General features: G+C 45.6%; 1 non-coding gene across 1 annotated transcript; it reads left to right on the top strand.

Annotated features, from left to right (window-relative positions):
• The first annotated feature begins 10,168 nt into the window (after positions 1-10,168).
• Positions 10,169-10,279, top strand: LOC126286531 (U6 spliceosomal RNA). Its single transcript, XR_007551704.1, has one exon. It is a non-coding gene; the product is annotated as a U6 spliceosomal RNA (small nuclear RNA).
• Positions 10,280-10,610: the final 331 nt, after the last annotated feature.

Genomic DNA, 10,610 nt, shown 5'->3' with positions numbered 1-10,610 from the left:
AATATGAATGTTTTAGTTGGACCACTTTTTTCGCTTTGTGATAGATGGTGCTGTAATAGTCACAAACGTATAAATACGTGGTATCACGTAACATTTGCCAGTGCGGACGGTACTTGCTTCGTGATACATTACCCGTGTTAAAATGGACCTTTTCCAATTGCGGAAAAGGTCGATATGGTGTTGATGTATGGCTATTGCGATGAAAATGCCCAACGGACGTGTGCTATGTATGCTGCCCGGTATCATGGACAACATCATCCAAATGTCCGGATCGTTTGCCGGATAGTTACGTTATTTAAGGAAACAGGGAGTGTTCAGCCACATGTGAAACGTCAACCACGACCCGCAACAAATGATGATGCCCAAGTAGGTGTTTTAGCTGCTGTCGCAGCTAATCCGCACATCAGTAGCAGACAAACTGCGCGCCAATCGGGAATTTCAAAAACGTCGGTGTTCAGAATGCTGAATCGACATCGATAGCACACGTACCGTATTTCCATGCACCAGAAATTTCATTGCGACGGCTTTGAACGTCGTGTACAGTTCTGCCACTGGGCACAAGAAAAATTACGGAACGATGACAGATTTTTTGAACGCGTTCTATTTAGCGACGAAGCGTCATTCAACAACAGCGGTAACGTAAACCGACATAATATGCACTATTGGGCAACGGAAAATCCACCACGGCTGCGACAAGTGGAACATCAGCGACCTTGGCGGGTTAATGTATGGTGCGGAATTATGGGAGGAAGAATAATTGGCCCCCAATTTATCGATGGGAATCTAAATGGTGCAATGTATGCTGATTTCCTATGTAATGTTCTACCGATGTTACTACAAGATGTTTCACTGCATGTCAGAATGGCGATGTACTTGCAACATGATGGCTATCCGGCACATAGGTCACGTGCGGTTGAAGCAGTATTTTATAGCATATTTCATGACAGGTGGATTGGTCGTCGATGCACCATACCATGGCCCGCATGTAACCGGATCTGACGTCCCCGGATTTCTTTCTGTGGGGAAAGTTGAAGGATGTTTGCTGTCGTGATCCACCGACAACGCCTGACAACATGTGTCAGCGCATTGACAATGCATGTACGAAAATACCGGAAGGAGAACTGCTCGCTGTTGAGACGAAAGTCGTTACATGTATTGCCAAATGGATTGAGGTTGACGGACATAATTTTGAGCATTTATTGCATTAATGTGGTAATGTGGTATTTACAGGTAATCATGCTGTAACAGCATGCCTTCTCAGAAATGGTAAGTTCACAAAGGTACATGTACCACAATGGAAAAACCGAAATAAAATGTTCAAAGGTTCCTACATTCTGTATTTTAATTTAAAAATCCTACTCTTCTCTAAAATTGTGAGCCATACGTTTGTGACTATTACAGCGCCATCTGTCACAAAGCGAAAAAAGTGGTACAACTAAAATATTCATATTTCTTGACGTACTACACGAATATGTAATAAGACTGGGGGTTCCTATTTTTTAAAAACGCAGTTGATATCCGTTTGACCAATGGCAGCGCCATCTAGCGGACCAACCATAGCGCCATCTGGTTTCCCCCTTAAAGCTAGACAAATTGTGTTCTTTGTAGTTTTTTCGTTTGACGTTTATTTCGTGAGATATTTTACCCGGTCATGATTAATGGACCACCCTGTATATTCGCAACCGCGAACATTTAGTTTCTCGCGACGCGCGCCACGCGAGCACTGCGGGAGGGGTGAGGCGGTGAGCGGGAAGGCAGTCTTGGCGTGTGTTCACTTCGGCATGGCGCATATGGGAAGCGGAAGAATTGTCCGTACGAAAAATACAGCCTTATGGTATACTGAATTTTACTATCACTGAGCAGCGTTTCGTTTTCCGCCATTTAAGCGCTCCATCTATTTTCGTTAGTACGTAATAGTTTTCAGTTACAAATATCTGTACAGTTCTTTTGCTTTGTTTCTTTTGTGAAGAACAACGTACAGTTCAGTAACTGGTGAGCGATAAGCCACTGGGATTATATCTTCTGCCTCCTCAATGTTTTCAGATCGTAAGGAGGGACAGGCGATTCATCGTGAGGGTAGTGAATAAGGAAGTAAGCAATATTATAAAATCACTTGATTTAGAAGCAAGGCAGTAAAGTAAAACAACGTTACTTACTTGCTGCCTGTTATGCTGACGTATCTCTACGATCTGTTGCAAAAACTAGAAAAGAGGTTATTTCCACAGATTGTTGTTGTTGTTGTCTTCAGTCCTGAGACTGGTTTGATGCAGCTCTCCATGCTACTTTGTCCTGTACAAGCTTCTTCATCTCCCAGTACCTACTGCAACCTACATCCTTCTGAATCTGCTTAGTGTATTCATCTCTTGGTCTCCCTCTACGATTTTTACCCTCCACGCTGCCCTCCAATGCTAAATTTTTGATCCCTTGATGCCTCAGGACATGTCCTACCAACCGTTCCCTTATACTAGTCAAGTTGCGCCACAAACTTCTCTTCTCCCCAATCCTATTCAATACCTCCTCATTATTTACGTGAGCTATCCACCTTATCTTCAGCATTCTTCTGTAGCACCACATTTCGAAAGCTTCTATTCTCTTCTTGTCCAAACTAGTTATCGTCCATGTTTCACTTTCATACATGGCTACACTCCATACAAATATCAATAAAATTCTTCTGGGTTAGAGACCGCATTGTCATTTATAAAATTCCAACGTTTCGGCGTCTGTTGCAAGACGCCTTCCTCAGGGTGTGTTGCTAACTGCTGAATGAGCGCAAGTGTGGGTACATATATACTATGGAAGAGAGTTGTGATTGGATGTGAGGGTGAGGAGGAAGGGCACTAGGAGTTAATTTTATTGGCGTTTGCATTGCGTCTTGTTATTGGCGGAAATAGGCGTTTTCCATTGGAGTTTCCTTTACTGCCTGCCATTGGTGGAAATCGGCGAATAGGAGACTTAGCGGCGACTGCAGCATAGCGTTGTTTACTAACTGCCTAGTATCGACTAGGCCGCGTCAGCGTTCTGTGTACCATCCTCCGCTGTGGCCTACCGCACGCCTGTTGCTTTGCGCGAGCTGTCCTTCCGCAAAGCTGTCACAGCAGGCAGCCAAGACGCTGGAAGTCTGTACCCGTCTTCTCTGTTCATATTATCGGGTCGCTTGGCTATTTCTATAGCCTCTCTAATCTTCCTCCTCAAACTAAACGGCTGTTTCGCCAGTACCCTGGCCTCTCGAAATTCGATGTTCATCCTGCACTGCTCATGATGTTCTGACACCGCTTATTTGCTATATTGTTTGAGGCGGATATATCTTTCATGTTCAGTTAGCCTCGTGCTTATTGGACGCCCAGTCTCACCTACATACACCAGTCCACATTCACACTCGATTTCATAAACTCCGGCGGCATGAAGCTTGTCAATTGTATCTTTTGTCGAGCCCAGAATGTCTTTTATTTTGTTGTTGCTACGAAAAATCGGCTTAATACCTGCCCGACGGAGAATTTTGCCCAGACGTTCAGTAACCCCTTGTACATACGGTAGCACGGCGGTGTTCTGTGCGTCGTTCTGTATTTCCCTGTTGCCCTCCTTCTTCGGCGCCATGGTTTTGTGTATCAGCCTCATGTCGTAGCCATTAGCTCCAAAAATGGTCCTGAGGTTCCGCAGTTCAGCTTGCAGGTTGTATTCATCGCTGATCCTGTAGGCTCTCTTAGTTAAAGTTCGCAGGGCGGAATTCTTTTGCATAGGATGGTGGTGGGAGGATGCATGAAGGTACCTGTCCGTGTTGGTGGGCTTCCTGTAAACTCTGTGTCCAAGCTTCCCGTCTGGCTTACGATAAACTTCTACGTCGAGAAAAGGCAATACCCCGTTCTTTTCAATCTCCATGGTAAAATGAAATTTGCTGTGCTGCTGGTTAAGATGTTCGTGGAAGTTCTGAAGCTCTTCTTCTCCGTGTGGCCAGATAACAAAGGTGTCATCCACGTATCGTAACCAGCATTCTGGGCGTAATGGCGCGGACTGGAGTGCTGTTTCTTCGAATGCTTGCATAAAAATATCTGCTGCAGCAGGCGAAAGAGGGGAACCCATAGCAACACCGTCCGTCTGCTCGTAAAAATCTCCTTTCCACCTAAAATAGGTGGTCGTCAAACAGTGGCGCACTAGCTCGCTGATGTCAGGTGCCATGCGTTCCTCTAAGATGTTCATGGTGTCCGTCACGGGTACATTCGTGAACAAAGATTTCACGTCAAAACTGACCATCAAATCCGTATCAGAGACACGCTTCTCTTTCAAAAGTGCTATAAAATGGGTGGAGTCCTTGACGTATGCATCTGTATGTCTCACTAAACGTCTAAGCTTCGGAGCCAATTCTTTCGCTAATTTGTAGGTCGGCGAGTTGATACTACTCACTATCGGCCGTAAAGGGAAGGCTTCTTTGTGGATCTTTGGTACCCCATATATTCTTGGTGCCTGTGCCACCTGTGGAATGAGTCTACGGGTCGTGTCAAAATTCATCCTGGTTTGCTTCAGCAGCGCTTGCGTCGATTTCACTATCTTGACCGTCGGATCCCCCTTAAGTTTAAGGTAAATGGGTTCCTTCAAAAGATCCTCCATCCGCTTATCGTAATCTACTGTGTCCAACACTACGGTGGCATTTCCCTTGTCCGCCTGTATTATCACAATCTGAGAGTTGTTCTTCAGCTCCTTGATGGCCTGACGTTCCTCTTTACTGATGTTTTGCTTCGGAGGCTTTGCGTGAGCCAAGACTCGTACTGTTTCTTGTCGGATCTTCTCTGCTTCTGGTTGTGGTAGATGGCGTACCGAGGCCTCCACTGATTCGATAATGTCTTCTTTCGGTACTAGTTTTGGTGCGATTGCATAGTTCATCCCTTTCGCCAAAACTTTTGTGGCTGCATCGCTCAAGGTGTGGCTGGAGAGGTTCACCACTGTTCGTCGCGTATCCAAAACTGGTCCTTCATCTCTTGTTTTCCGTTGCAATTTGTCGAACTTCGTCACCTGTCGACTGGTGGTACATTCACTTGATCTGGCAGCTTGCTGGAAGGTTAACCTGTCGACCTTGTGCCAGTCTTCCTCATCCAGTTTCCCACTCAGAAAGAGGTGCAGTTCACACAGTTTTATGTTGTTCATGTCGAGACTACCACGAAGGTGACGGATCCTTTCCCGCAATAAAGCTTTGCTGGCCTGTGCACAGATATTCCTGGCCTTGTACGATTTTATGTGGGACGTCAGCCGTAAAAATGTTGGTACTACATTGGCATCCCTACATCTCTTCAGGAACGCAAGATCATTCAGCAGTTTACCTCTTTTCAGCCTCAGTGATTCGAGCTGCCTGATGTTTGCGTAAATCTCCTGCCCATACAGGTGCGTTAAATGTAACCGTAGGCTTCCGCGGCCGTTGTCAATGTCAATAAAATTCTTCTGGGTTAGAGACCGCATTGTCATTTATAAAATTCCAACGTTTCGGCGTCTGTTGCAAGACGCCTTCCTCAGGGTGTGTTGCTAACTGCTGAATGAGCGCAAGTGTGGGTACATATATACTATGGAAGAGTGTTGTGATTGGATGTGAGGGTGAGGAGGAAGGGCACTAGGAGTTAATTTTATTGGCGTTTGCATTGCGTCTTGTTATTGGCGGAAATAGGCGTTTTCCATTGGAGTTTCCTTTACTGCCTGCCATTGGTGGAAATCGGCGAATAGGAGACTTAGCGGCGACTGCAGCATAGCGTTGTTTACTAACTGCCTAGTATCGACTAGGCCGCGTCAGCGCTCTGTGTACCATCCTCCGCTGTGGCCTACCGCACGCCTGATGCTTTGCGCGAGCTGTCCTTCCGCAAAGCTGTCACAGCAGGCAGCCAAGACGCTGGAAGTCTGTACCCGTCTTCTCTGTTCATATTATCGGGTCGCTTGGCTATTTCTATAGCCTCTCTAATCTTCCTCCTCAAACTAAACGGCTGTTTCGCCAGTACCCTGGCCTCTCGAAATTCGATGTTCATCCTGCACTTTCCATTATCCTCGTTTTGCTTTTGTTGATGTTCATCTTATATCCTCCTTTCAAGACACAGTCCATTCCGTTCCACTGCTCTTTCAGGTCCTTTGCTGTCTCTGACAGAGTTACAATGTCATCGGCGAACCTCTGTACAAACTCTGTACAAACTCTGGTTCTTTCAGCTTATCCAGATCCCATGTCCTTAAATTCCCACCTTTTTGCAGTTTCTTCAGTTTTAGTCTACAGGTCATAACCAGTAGATTGTGGTCAGAGTCCACATCTGCCCCTGGAAATGTACTACAATTTAAAACCTGATTCCTAAATCTCTGTCTTACCATTATACACTTCTGGAAATTGAAATAAGAACACCGTGAATTCATTGTCCCAGGAAGGGGAAACTTTATTGACACATTCCTGGGGTCAGATACATCACATGATCACACTGACAGAACCACAGGCACATAGACACAGGCAACAGAGCATGCACAATGTCGGCACTAGTACAGTGTATATCACCTTTCGCAGCAATGCAGGCTGCTATTGTCCCATGGAGACGATCGTAGAGATACTGGATGTAGTCCTGTGGAGCGGCTTGCCATGCCATTTCCACCTGGCGCCTCAGTTGGACCAGCGTTCGTGCTGGACGTGCAGACCGCGTGAGACGACGCTTCATCCAGTCCCAAACATGCTCAATGGGGGACAGATCCGGAGATCTTGCTGGCCAGGGTAGTTGACTTACACCTTCTAGAGCACGTTGGGTGGCACGGGATGCATGCGGACGTGCATTGTCTTGTTGGAACAGCAAGTTCCCTTGCCAGTCTAGGAATGGTAGAACGATGGCTTCGATGACGGTTTGGATGTACCGTGCACTATTCAGTGTCCCCTCGACGATCACCAGAGGTGTACTGCCCGTGTAGGAGATCGTTCCCCACACAATGATGCCGGGTGTTGGCCCTGTGTGCCTCGGTCGTATGCAGTCCTGATTGTGGCGCTCACCTGCACGGCGCCAAACACGCATACGACCATCATTGGCACCATGGCAGAAGCGACTCTCATCGCTGAAGACGACACGTCTCCATTCGTCCCTCCATTCACGCCTGTCGCGACACCACTGGAGGCGGGCTGCACGATGTTGGTGCGTGAGCGGAAGACGGCCTAACGGTGTGCGGGACCGAAGCCCAGCTTCATGGAGACGGTTGCGAATGGTCCTCGCCCTTACCCCAGGAGCAACTGTGTCCCTAATTTGCTGGGAAGTGGCGGTGCGGTCCCCTACGGCACTGCTTAGGATCCTACGGTCTTGGCGTGCATCCGTGCGTCGCTGCGGTCCGGTCCCAGGTCGACGGGCACGTGCACCTTCCGCCGACCACTGGCGACAACATCGATGTACTGTGGAGACCTCACGCCCCACGTGTTGAGCAATTCGGCGGTACGTCCACCCGGCCTTCCGCATGCCCACTATACGCCCTCGCTCAAAGTCCGACAGCTGCACATACGGTTCACGTCCACGCTGTCGCGGCATGCTACCAGTGTTAAAGACTGCGATGGAGCTCCGTATGCCACGGCAAACTGGCTGACACTGACGGCGGCGGTGCACAAATGCTGAGCAGCTAGCGCCATTCGACGGCCAACACCGCGGTTCCTGGTGTGTCGGCTGTGCCGTGCGTGTGATCACTGCTTGTACAGCCCTCTCGCTGTGTCCGGAGCAAGTATGGTGGGTCTGACACACCGGTGTCAATGGGTTCTTTTTTCCATTTCCAGGAGTGTATAATCTATCTGATACCTTTTAGTATCTCCAGGATTCTTCCATGTATACAACCTTCTTTTATGATTCTTGAACCAAGTGTTAGCTATGATTAAGTTATGCTCTGTGCAAAATTCCACCAGACGGCTTCCTCTTTCATTTCTTAGCCCCAATCCATATTCACTCGCTATGTTTCTTTCTCTCCCTTTTCCTACTGACGAATTCCAGTGACCCATGACTATTAAATTTTCGTCTCCCTCGACTACCTAAATAATTACTTTTATCTCATCATACATTTCATCAATTTCTTCATCATCTGCAGAGCTATTTGGCATATAAACTTGTACTACTGTAGTAGGCATGGGCTTTGTGTCTATCTTGGCCACAATAATGCGTTCACTATGCTGTTTGTAGTAGCTTACCCGCACTCATATTTTTTTATTCATTATTAAACCTACTCCTGCATTACCCCTATTTGATTTTGTATTTACAACCCTGTATTCACCTGACCAAAAGTCTTGTTCCTCCTGCCACCGAACTTCACTAATTCCCACTATATCTAACTTTAACCTATCCATTTCCATTTTTAAGTTTTCTAACCTATCTGCCCGATTAAGGGATCTGACATTCCACGCTCCGATCCGTAGAAAGCCAGTTTTCTTTCTCCTGATAACGACGTCCTCCTTAGTAATCCCCGCCCGGAGATCCGAATGGGGGATATAACCCCTTTTTGCTTCTGGTAAAAAGCGTCCAAGACATTAAGTAAATAAGTTTCACTTTCGTTACTTGGATATAGATGTAATAAGAGACATTATACTATGTACATGTGAACATCACATTTCCACTGCAAGGTAGAAACAGTCGAAAAGCAGTCACGAATAACAATGTTTTAATTGCCTCGCCGTGATGAGAAATATCATTTCAATTGTTGCATGCAAATTATCAGATTTAATAAACTAATTATACAACAGGCTACACAACTGAAAATGGTCAGTATTAGTACGAAAGTAGGAATATCCTAAAAGATTGTGGTGATTAGATATATTTAATTTGTTGAAATGTACTGCTCACAAAGGCAGATTCACTTTCATGACAATCTTTTTCAAACTCGAGCTCACAAGGCATAATCATTGCTGCCATGCTGGTTATCCTCTGCTGCTGACAATACACTGGCCGTTGTGTTGTGCGACAGATTACTTGTTTATTTTTCTCAGTAACAACTATTTTATTCGCTATCACACAATGTCAATTTGGCAAGCCGTAAGTGAGTAACCAGCATCTGGCATATGCCTATCATTCCGCCTGAAGGAACGCTCTTCACTATTTTAATACTGCTCAGAATAAGAGAAAAAGTAAAATACTTTGGTAAGTTTCCATTCCACTCGCTCAGAGTTAAAAATACGATGGGTCACGGGTATTCAACCAAAAGTCCAACAGAATTGGTAAATTATTTTTGTGTTAGTTGATAACCTTTCCTCATTCGGAAAAGGATCACCATTTATGAGTAACGGCCACATCCCTGTTGTTGGCAGATTTAATTGTTCTTTCTTTGCCAAAACACAGTATAATTTGCACCTCCTCATCTTAGCTACTGCGACACAATTCTAAAACAGAGTGCCTCATTACGCAAGTAACTGATAATCAAAGAGCTCAAGAGCATATGAGAAAAAAATGGTTCAAATGGCTCTGAGCACTGTGGAACTCAACTGCTGTGGTTATCAGTCCCCTAGAACTTAGAACTACCTAAACCTAACTAACTTAAGGACATCACACACAGCCATGCCCGAGGCAGGATTCGAACCTGCGACCGTAGCAGTTGCACGGTTTCGGACTGCGCGCCTAGAACCGCGAGAACACCGCGGCCGGCTGCATATGAGAAACCTCATAGTGTCGGTTTCCATTAACAAAAGAGATGGAATTTCATGTTTATTTTCATACTAGCAAACTCTTGTTTCGCTAACTGTCGATAACTCTTAAAATACCATTGGAGTGAAAAAATAAAACGGGAAGTATGACTACTGACATATCGCCATAAAAGAGAAAGTTCCGTGTGTTTACGAATTGGAAAAATACTCTCCTCCTTGTGTGGTATCATTCGCCAGACGTTTGTTTCGATGTCTGGAGCGGTTTAGGAAATATGAGAGATGTTGCGAGTATTTAATCCTCTCGGGCGTGAGATCGGAAGTGAGCTCGCTACATAGTATACATTTTCTCGAGATCGGAGGCAAATAGAGACATGTTCCCAAATCTAAACAAAACTTCAACATGTCAGCTAAATATCATATGCACCAACATATGGTGTAATACGCACCAAACGCAAAATCATAGCGACTCTTATTTTCCATTGCAAACTTTTCGAATTTTGCATAGCGTCTTACTAAATGTGTATACCACAATAGGTATGACCATTAGCGAGATGATGGGCACTTCTCCACGAAGCTGACATATAAGTGGTACATACACTAAAATTGGAACTATACAGAGAAGATTAGCATGGCCCCTGCGCAAGGATGACACGCAAAATCGTAGTGTCCGGTCAGAGGGTTTAGCTACCCTCTGTAATAATAATAATAATAAAAAAAACTGACTGAACGGATCAACGAAGAACCTGAACGGGTGTCATCTGACGTCCGCGACGAACAAATTCAACGTACAATATAGAACAAAATGAGATAAAAAAAATGCGGTCTAAGGCGCTACAGTCATGGGCTGTGCGACTGGTACCGGCGGAGGTTCGAGTCCACCCTCGGGCATGGGTGTGTATGTTTGTCCTTAGGATAATTTAGCTTAAGTAGTGTGTAAGCTTAGGGACTGATAACCTTAGCAGTAAACTCCCATAAGACTTCACACACATTTGAACATTTTTTTACTGAATCG

The sequence above is a fragment of the Schistocerca gregaria genome, chromosome 1, assembly GCF_023897955.1.
Source record: "Schistocerca gregaria isolate iqSchGreg1 chromosome 1, iqSchGreg1.2, whole genome shotgun sequence".
In the NCBI taxonomy this organism is placed as follows: domain Eukaryota; kingdom Metazoa; phylum Arthropoda; class Insecta; order Orthoptera; family Acrididae; genus Schistocerca; species Schistocerca gregaria.
This window is presented reverse-complemented; position numbering and strand designations above follow the sequence as displayed.